The sequence below is a fragment of the Vulpes lagopus genome, chromosome 20 (assembly GCF_018345385.1).
Source record: "Vulpes lagopus strain Blue_001 chromosome 20, ASM1834538v1, whole genome shotgun sequence".
NCBI lineage: Eukaryota > Metazoa > Chordata > Mammalia > Carnivora > Canidae > Vulpes > Vulpes lagopus.
In genome coordinates, this window is record NC_054843.1 from 25,369,191 (window position 1) to 25,379,852 (window position 10,662).

General features: G+C 42.1%; 1 pseudogene; it reads right to left on the reverse strand.

Annotated features, from left to right (window-relative positions):
* Window positions 1-308: 308 nt before the first annotated feature.
* Window positions 309-1,162, reverse strand: LOC121479369 (annotated as a pseudogene).
* Window positions 1,163-10,662: the final 9,500 nt, after the last annotated feature.

A 10,662-nucleotide genomic window follows, 5' to 3' on the forward strand; every position in this document is an offset into this window, starting at 1 on the left:
GAGAGAGAGAGGCAGAGACACAGGCAGAGGGAGAAGCAGGCTCCATGCAGGAAGCCCGACATGGGACCCGATCCTCGGATCCCAGGATCACGCCCTGGGCGGAAGGCAGGTGCTAAACCGCTGAGCCACCCAGGGATCCCTGATTCTCCAACTTTATGCAAAGATCTGCCCTTAATTCAGGTGAAAGGTCCTCTTGCATGTTGAAATGTTAAAATCTGAAGAGAATTAACATGTTTACTCTTCTCCTGGGTAATAGAAGGATCTTAGACTGCTTTAATCCCTACCAGATTCCTCTCCTAATTTATATTTCAATCCAGTGTCTTTGTTCTATAGATCTTGTAAATTATACAATCGTTTTTGTAATATGGGCAATGTCTAGCTTTGTAGGTCTTGGAGATCACATCAAAAGTAGCCTCGGCAAAGTCCCCCAGGGTGGCAGTGCAGCCCCTGGCCGAGGTGTAGCAGTCCTCAATACCGCCCTCATCAGTAGCTTCCTGGGCACGGGCTGAGACAATGCCATGCCTCTGGGGGCAGGGAGGAGACGCGCCAGCACAGAACCACAGCGGCCAGTCACACCTTGCAAGGGACAGCGTGGGGCTTGCCGATCTTGTTCCCCCAATAGCCTCCCCGCACCGGGACAATGGAAAGCTTGGCCAGGATGGCCCCAGGGAAGGCAGTGGCTACCTCCTTGGAGCACTTGACACCCAGACGGAGGTGTCCATTGTAATCTCCGATGGCAACAAAAGCCTTGAACCTGGTCCGCTGGCCAGCACAGGTCTGCTTTTGCACGGGCATGATTTTCAAAACCTCATCTTTGAGGGATGCCTCCAGAGAAAAGTCCATGATCTCAGACCTTGATGGGCAGGGAGAAGAGATAGATCTCTTCTGGGGACGTGACCTTCATGTCCTTGACCAGGCAGCCCAGCTTGGTGACGGGGATCCACTCCTTATCCTCTGCCTTGCCTCCACGAGCTCTGTGGCCTCGGCTCTGGCCCCCGGGCGCCGCTGCCGAAACCTCCCATTCCGGGGCCCCCAGGGCAGCCAAGCGCCCCCCTTCCCCACCCACCCGGGCAGCCAGGCCCTCATCCACCATTTGATGTTCTCTCGGAGAAGCAGCGGAGCAGCAGCGGTCTACATTGCTTTTCACCGCCTTTTCTTGCATATCATACCATTTCCGGGATGATTGTTCTTCTCCCAAATGTATGCCCTTTATAAATTCCTTTACTGATGATCTCTTTAAGGTAAACTTTGTTTCAGTTTGCCAGGGATTTCCCCTTTTTTCTTTTTTTTTAAGATTTTATTTATTTATTCATGAGAGACACACAGAGAGAGAAGCAGAGGCACAGGCAGGGGAGAAGCAGGCTCCATGCAGGGAGCCCGATGCAGACTCGATCCCAGGTCTCCAGGATCACACCCTGGGCCAGAGGCAGGCGCTAAATGGCTGAGCCACCCAGGGTTTCCCCTCCAGGGATTTCCTAATTTGAGAGAATTCCTGTCATTTCTCAATGCTGGAAAAATCTCAGTACTCAAATTCTTGTTGAATATTGCTTTTACTCACATTCTCTAAGATGTGCCCTCCAAGATATCAATTAGATATATGTTACAATTTCTTATTCTAGCCTTCACATCGTATCCTTTATCATTTTCATGTATTTGATAATCTGAACAGGATCCCAAGTAATTCTTTCAGTTTTTTTTTTTTTTTTTTTATGATAGTCGCACAGAGAGAGAGAAAGACAGAGGCAGAGATACAGGCAGAGGGAGAAGCAGGCTCCATGCATGGGGAGCCCGACGTGGGATTCGATCCCGGGTCTCCAGGATCGCGCCCTGGGCCAAAGGCAGGCGCTTAACCACTGCGCCACCCAGGGATCCCCTCAGTTTTATTTTCTAATTAACACCTTTGGTCTTCAGTTGTGTTGAATCTACTATTATACAATTCCCCAAATGAGCTTTAGTTTCGGTTATATTTTTTCCATTTATAGATATTCAATCCTTTTACCTACGTAAAAGGATTCTGTACTCATACTTCCAAATATTTCTTTTTCCCTAAATATTTCTTATATTTCTTTAAACATAATAAATGTGCTTAATATATTTTATGTGTGCAATAATTACATGATTTGTAGTCTTTGGGTATCTTATTTTGTGGGTTGTTTGGTTTATTTTAAGATTATTTATTTGAGAGAGAGAGAGAGAGAGCAAGCACACATGTGAGCCGCGCCAGGGGCAGGGACATAATTCCAAGCGGCCTTCCCGCTGAGCACAGAGTCCCACTAGGGCTTGATCCCAGGACCCTGGGATCCTGACCAGAGCTGAAACCAATAACCAGTCATTCAACCGGCTCAGCCCCCCAGGCACCCCTTATGTTCTGTGTTTGGTTGTTTATACAGGCTCTTTCTAATGTTAGGCTTCTTTTTCCATGTTTTATGACTACTTTTTATTGCAAGTGCGTGTTTGTGGAACTTTTTCTGTGTGAAGTATTTGAGAGTTTTAAGTGTTTTCCTTGAGAGATGATTTGTATTAGCTTTTGCCAGGATCCAGGGACTCTACCAATCCAGGAAAGCTTTAAGAATAATTTTTGGCATAAAGTTCCCAAATGACACAGTTAATATAAATTTGGATCAGAAACCAGCATGAGAGGAAGCTAGAAGCTGTAATTTCGCAGATGAAGCTCATCATTCTCAAATCTTCATTAGTCCTTTTATTTTTTTTTAAATTTTTTATTTATTTGTGATAGTCAGAGAGAGAGAGAGAGAGAGAGAGAGAAGCAGGCTCCATGCACCGGGAGCCTGACATAGGATTCAATCCCGGGTCTCCAGGATCGCGCCCTGGGCCAAAGGCAGGCGCCAAACCGCTGTGCCACCCAGGGATCCCTTATTAGTCCTTTTAAATAAAACATCATCCTGTGTTCTGTAGATGGGCTGGCTATCTGGAGAAATCAAACCACATCTTCCATTGTTGACAACCCTCCGGTTTTTTTTATTTGGCTTGCTCTGGTCAGTTTGTTGAATCACTTGGAAACCATTATATTTAGTTGCTTTTGCAAGATTCTCTAGTGGTTAGGTGGAATAAATAAATCCTTGTCAAGAATTTCCTCAGCAGGTTTTCCTCGAAATATACAAGTTTCAAGGGCCACATTCTGTCGAGGGCCCTAGGTACTTTTGTCTTTGTGGGCCGCTCCCACCACAATCATAGTTGAAATCGTGCTTTCTACGCCTGAAACCAACTTTACTATATATGTTAACGAATTAGAATTTATTTATTTTTTTTAAAACGAATTAGAATTTAAATAAAAACTTGAAACCCCAAAAAAATTCAAAAATAAAAATAGTCTTTTACAAGTGTTGGTATGAGGTGAATTAAATCCAGGCTGGATCATAGCATTATTTCTTCTGCTTTTAAAAGAAATGAAGATGGGGCGCCTGGGTGACTCAATCGGTTGAGCGTCTGCCTTCGGCTCAGGTCATGACCTCAGGGTCCTGGACCTGGGTCCTCAGGGACCTCGTTGGGCTCCCTGTTCAGCAGGTAGTCTGTTTCTCACTTTCCCGCTCACACACTCTCTCTGTCTCTCAAAATCTTAAAGAGAAATAAAAGAAATGAAGACATTTTCAAAGGCCCTGGAGAAACTGGCTCTGAGTGTTGCTTGTCTCTCCCTCCCTCTCGATTCCCCCATTATAAGTTGTTCTGTACCAATAATATTAAGGGTTTAATATGAAAGGTAAGGGAAAGAGTGCACTTACACATTTCCTTCTCATCTCTGTTTCACCTCTTTTGCTTGTTTTGGGGACAGTAAATGGGGCGGGCAGAATTAACCAGGAGCTCATGTCATCTTTCTGGGATTTTACACCAACTGCTGGTTACCTTTGGAAAGAAAATTAAAGTCTGTGAACTCTATCATAAGCCTCAGGAAGAATTATAATGGCTGGTGTTCATGACGTGTTTGGAGGGCATTTTGAGAACAGATGACTTAATGTTTGCACAGTGCTCTGGGCATTTTAGATCAAAGATGCTGAGCTTACCCAGCATTAAGCCCATTTAATTTATGCCCAGATTATATATTTAACTCTGACAGAAGTGGATGGAGACTCATATCCTTTGTATTTTGCTGGTTTCTTTTTGGCTGGAGACAGCTTTCTGTCTGATAGGTAATAGCAATGCTTTACATTTATAGACCATATAACATCTTTCATCCAAGGAGTTCAAAGAACTCAGCAATTATGACTCATTGTTCCTTAAAATATCTCTACAAAACCTGAGATGACATGCATTGAGGTAAACTGGTTATTGAGGTAAAGAAACTAGAGTGATGGAGGCATTAAAGTGTTAACAAGATATTTCCGGAGTCAGACATAGGATTCAGGTTAAGACTCCCTTTCTTTGATTAGACCTTAACGTTCCATCCCCGTAAAGGTAAGCTCTACAAGGACTGCAGTTGTGCTTGTGATAAATACCTCTCAACTATGAAGATTTTAGCTCTTCTCCAGCTCATCTCCTTATCCCTACCCTCCTCAGTTCCCTTCTCATAGTTGTAGCCACTCTGCAGATACTGTCACTGTGCCCAGAACATCTGACCTGCCAAGTGGTTCCCAGTCATCACTCCCATTTCAGAGTACATGTCTCCTAAAAAGACTCCCTGATTAAATCGAATTCTAGAATAATAGTTTCCTAAAGTACCAGGTACCTCCTCTTTAGCACACTTGCCATAGTTACAATTTTATATTTAAATGTGTAAATTATTTGATCGTTTAATTAATGCCTATCACTACTTAACCAACTGTAGGCTCTAGGAGGGCAGGAGCCTCTTGTTTTTTTCCTATTTTAACCCCAACATCTAGTTTAGTGCTTGGTCCTAAATAAGGACTCAAAACATATTTGGTGACTGAATCAATTTAGATTTTAGGAAAAGTGTTCTTTTAGAATTTGAACCCAAATCCTGAAACTTGTGGCTCAGTGGTTGAGCATCTGCCTTTGGCTCAGGTCGTGATCCTGGAGTCTGGGAAATCGAGTCCCAAATCGGGCTCCCCGCAGGGACCCTGCTTCTCCCTTTGCCTATGTTTCTGCCTCTGTCTCTCTTTGTCTCTAATGAATAAATAAATACAATCTAAAAAAAAAAAAAAAAAACAATTGGGAAAATGGTGAAAAGGCAAGGGCTCATTAAAAATGTGATTAAGGGGAGCTACCACAATTTGTTACAAAATTTGTCTCTGGTCTTTGGAAGTCTGAGATTAGACGGAAAACCAGTGAAATTTTTCTATAACAAGAGTCCCAAGGGACGCCTGGGTGGCTCAGCGGTTTAGCATCTGCCTTCGGCTCAGGGCCTGATCCCAGGGTCACAGGATCGAGTCCCACATCGGGCTCCCTGGCATGGAGCCTGCTTCTCCCTCTGCCTGTATCTCTGCCTCTCTCTCTCTCTCTCTCTCTCTCTTCCTCTATCTCTCTCATGAATAAATAAATAAAGTATTAAAAAAAAAAAAAGGAAAAAAAGAATCCCAAGAACCCAAGAAAATGGACTTCTCTATTTCTCTTTGGTGTCCAATCATCTTCCCATGTTAATCTGAGTGGTCAGGCAGGGGCTCACTATAGATTTTTCTAGGACACTCCTGAGGAAGAAGACTTAACAAAAGACAAGCTACATTCAAACTGTTCCCCGGCCTTACTGAAAGGCTCTCATAATGAGACTTACGGGGAGTGCTACCCCCTAAAGCCTTCGATGCACTAACCAGTTGCTTTAGCGTAACACGGTATAGGCAATAATCTCTCTTCTGAAGTTAGGTTTTTTGATTTAGCAGGAAGAGCAATCCAAGGGGTGTGTGTATGTGTGTTGCCATTTTTATATTGTCTTGTTTTAAAGAGGGCCTTTCCTAATTCTATCTTTGTTTGGGAAAGAAACTCTAGAGGCTGTGCAAGGAAGGATAGATCTGAAGAGAGCAGGAAGAAACAAGGGAGGAGATCTTTGAAGAAATCATTGTCATAGTTAAAAGCCAGTGGGGTCTGAACTCCAGTTGTGGTGAGAGGCTAGGAGCATTTCAGAGAAAGGACAAGCAGAATTTGAGCCCAGTTGCACATGGACTGTGAGGAGCAGGAAACAAAGCCAGCTCAGGTTTCAGGTTGGGGCAATCAGTGGATAAGGGTGCTATTAACTAAATAGGGAATAGAAGACAAGCAGGTTTAGTGGAGTATAAATGCTAGGTTTTTGGCGCCTGGGGGACTTCCAAGTGGAGATGCCAGGAAGAGAGACGACCTGGCTGGAGATCCAGATTTTGGAACCTAGATTACACTCCTTTGAGGAATTCATTTGTTTTTTGTATTGGTTGTAAATCTCCCAGAAGCCATGCCATAAATGTGAATTTCCCATAGAAGCTGACAAACACCTATTTACCCTATGGTCTTCCTGACACAGCAGGATGAAACGTCCTTTGTAAGAATGTTTCTTTGGGGACTTGCATTCACAGGGCCAACTCTGCACTCCAGTAAAGCAGCTTCTCTCCCTCAGACATAGAATTGGGAGCCAAGACTTCTTTGCCAAACGTTATTCTTTTCCCAGGAACAATGGAGCATAGAATGTTAAAGGGCAGGTTGTGTATGTTTAGAGTACGGCACTAACGTTGTTTATAGTTTTAGGGAGAAGGGACTGTATTTGCATTTAAAGAAGTGAAGGAGAGAGTTGGCACATTATCCAGTGATCTAGCACCAATAGATGCTGGTGGGGATACAGTGGAAAATTGGAGTAAAAGACCCTGGTTAGAGTTGAATGAGTGAATGTGGGAGTAGCAGGAGTGCTGAATCAGCAAGAAAGCAAGCTTTGGGACCACAGATCCCAGGCAACTTTGGCAGCCTTATCAATAAGTTTGGGAAGGTATCAGCTGTGATATTGTGATTTTTTTTTTGATATTGTGATTTATAAGAAATATGTATATACATATATATGTGTGGTCATGTAGAAAAAACATATATATATTTTTGATCATATAAGAAAAAAATCTTTTGTTCATCTGAATGACCAAATATATAGGAGAAATACTTCTCCTATATATTTGATCTTCATTTACAGCTCTTGACCCATTGCTGCCAAAACTCTTGGAATTTCTACAGTAATAAGAGCAATGGGAATTTCTTTTCTTATAATATTTGGCCTCTTAATCTTCAGTTCCTGAAAATGCTTCAGAACCATGCAGATGAAATGGGTGTTTTGTTATTCATAACCAGACCCTTTTGACCACACTAGGTTGGTGATTTTTGGAAATTCCCTAACTTTGGGGGCTGGTCATGGAGAGAACCAACCTGAAATAACCTGAAATTGAAGGATGGAACTTTGGGCCCCACTGGGGAAGGGAGAAGAGTTGGATGTTGAGTCAGTCACCAACAGTCAGTAGTTCAATCAGTCATGCCTATGTAAGGAAGCGTTAATAAAAGTCCAAAAGGGTGGTGGTGGTGGGGGTCTTCAAAGAGTTGAGCTTCTCTGTTGGAGAACCAAAACTCTCCCGTGTGCCACCATGCGGGGCCCCAAATACCACAATGACAAAAACCCCTTTGTTTGGGCCCTCACCCTGTGCATCTCTTCATCTGGCTATTGGCTGTTGATTTGTATCCTTTAATATCTTTTGTATACTCGTACTCAAGTGGATACATGGGTTTCCTGAGTTCTGTGAGCCTCTCTAGCATATCAAACCATCAAACCCAAAGAGGGAGTTGTGGGAATCTCTGATTTATCACTGTCCAATCAGAAGCACAGATGTCAACCTGGTCTTGACACCTGGCATCTGATGTCCACTCTAGCAAATTAAACCCAAGGAGGGGTTTTTTGGAACCCCCAATCTATAGCTAGTTGGCCAGAAGCACAGATAATAAGGTGGGGAAGGGGCCACGTGTAGAACTGAGCCCTCAACCTACAGAATCTGATGCAATCTCTGGGTAGATAGGGTCAGAATCAGGTTGAATTGTAGGATACCTGGCTGGTGTTGGAGAATTACTTGGTGGTGTAGAACTGCCCCCTCCCCTGCCTGACACACATTTTAATTGGGGAACAGAAGGGGTACCTCAGTGGGACATGTGACTCTTGATCTCAGGATCATGAATTCGAGGCTCATGTTGGGGGTAGAGATTACATTAAAAAATTTAAGCTAAAAAATATTTTTAAATAAATAAACTAAAAAATAAAGAAGTCATCTTTTAAAAAATTGGAGAGCAGAACCGTTATCAGTCACGCATTCTGCTAATCAGTAGTGAAGAAGAGAATGAGAATGAAATAGAGAGGGTGCCCAGGGGCAATGGCAGTGGGCAGGGAAATGCTATTCTTTAGACCACCAGGTGACCCCCTGGTTAGGACAGCCTTTCACAGGTACATTGGCTATTTCTAATTTCAGATTGCTAATAGTGAGAACATACCCTAATTCGAAACACCAGCTCTAAAAGACTAGGAAACTTGTAAATTTCTAATAAAGGAAGAATTTTACTATTGTGTGGATGGACTTGCTATCAAGGTGATCTTACTTGTCCCTGCTTTTATGTTTAAAAGTCCATTATGCATTCCTGATTCAAAAGCACTTGAAAGATTGAAGAAGCCCATTTATCATTAAAAAGCATTCTTGTCACCACTGAGCATTATCATTTCACTTTTATGAAAACTTTATTGCATATAAAAATAAACTTTGGGGGCAGCCTGGGCGGCTTAGCGATTTAAGCGCCTGCCTTCCACCCAGGGTATGATCCTGGAGTCCCAGGATCGAGTCCCACGTCAGACTCCCTGCATGGAGCCTGCGCCTCCCTCTGCCTGTGTCTCTGCCTCTCTCTTTCTCTCTCTTTCTGTGTCTATCATGAATAAATAAATAAAATCTTAAAAAATAAAAAATAAAATAAACTTTGGCTAATTGATCTGTTTAATTTCCCTTCTGTTGCTATTGCTAAGCAAGAAAGGAATATAGGGAGTATCATTGAAAGGAGATTACTTTCTGTTGTGTTGTTGAATAAGACAAAGCTTCATACTTTTTTTTTTAAGGTTTTATTTATTCATGAGAGACAGAGAGAGGCAGAGACACAGGCAGAGGGAGAAGCAGGCTCCTTGCAGGGAGCCTGATGTGAGACTCGATCCCTGGACCTGGGATCATGACCTGAGCTAAATAAAGGCAGAGGCTCAACCACTGAGCAACCCAGGCATCCCCAAAGCTTCATACTTGACAAGAGATGCTATATGGGAGTGGGCATGAGGATGGAATTTGGCCCTTTGTAGATACTTAAGAAAACTGAGGAAAGAATATTAAGCATACTTAATATGTATTTATTCAAAAGCTATTAGGTAACTCAATTCATGGCATTTTAGTTTTTTGTAATCTCTGATAGAGATTAAGTAAATTTTTTCTTGACTAAGTAGAATTGCATTCGAGTGTATGTTGGATTCCATTAACATGATAGGAATTTTGCAGAGTGTTCTGCTACAGATGTGTTAGGCCATATTTTTTTTTTTTTGAGTTTTTTATTACAATAATATATGTTTCCTACTTGCTTGATTAAGGAAAAAAACGGACTTCTGGTGAATAGTGCCAGGATATCCCATATGGCTCTCAACTAATGGCTGCTGGTTTCCTGACATTCTTTTAGATGCTCTTTCATGCACTAAAATTGCTTAATGGACAGGAGAAGAATCAAATGGACAAACATTGGCAACTCAAATAGAAACTCAGATGATAATTCAAAATGGATAATTAGGTTTGGTCTGCAGAACTGCAAAAAGCCATCTGCCAAAAGACATGCCTGCAGAATTCCAGGGGCCAACTTCTTAGAATGGTACTAAGATTCCAGCCATTCTCTCAAGGTTGAGAGCCCAGTAAAGGCAGCAAGAAGGAAGGGTCTCAATTCAAGTAGAAAACCAAATAAACCAAAGTAGATTATAATCTTCAACAGAATGAGGAAATAAACATTTAGCCTCCCACTATCCTAGGTCAGGTCCTTTTCACACCCTTTTATTTTTCCACTTGGACTCCAAAGGGCTGCTGAGAATTTTCTTTTCTCCCTGTGTTTATGGTGCTGTGTTTTAGAAGCCTATGCCTAATCCAAGCTCATTAAGATTTACTCTTACATTTTATTCTAAGAGGTTTTTTTTTTTAATATTTTATTTACTTATTCATGAGAGACAAAGAGAGAGAGAGAGAGGCAGAGACACAGGCAGAGGGAGAAGCAGGCTCCATGCAGGGAGCCTTGACATGGGGACCCGATCCTGGGTCTCCAGGATCACGCCCTGGAATGAAGGCAGTGCTAAACCGCTGAGCCACCGGGGTTGCCCTCTTTGTTAAATTTATTATATTTGATGTTGTTACAACTAAAATTGATTTCTTAATTTCATTTTCTGATTATTTGAGGAACCAGTGGCTCAGCAATGTTAAATTGACCAAAGATCAAAGTTGCTGGTATATAGAAATACAACTGATTTTTGTACGTTGATTTTATCTCCTGCAACCTTGCTGAACTCATTTATTGTTCTAGTAGTTGTTGTTCTTTGTTTTTTTTTTCAATAGATTCCTTAGGATTTTATATCTACAGAATCATGTCATCTGGAAATAGAGATTGTTTCATTTCTTCCTTTCTAATCTGGGTGGTTTTTTTACTCCTTTTTCTTCTCTAATTGTGATGGATAGAACCTCTACTACAGGTGTGAGTAGAAATTATTCT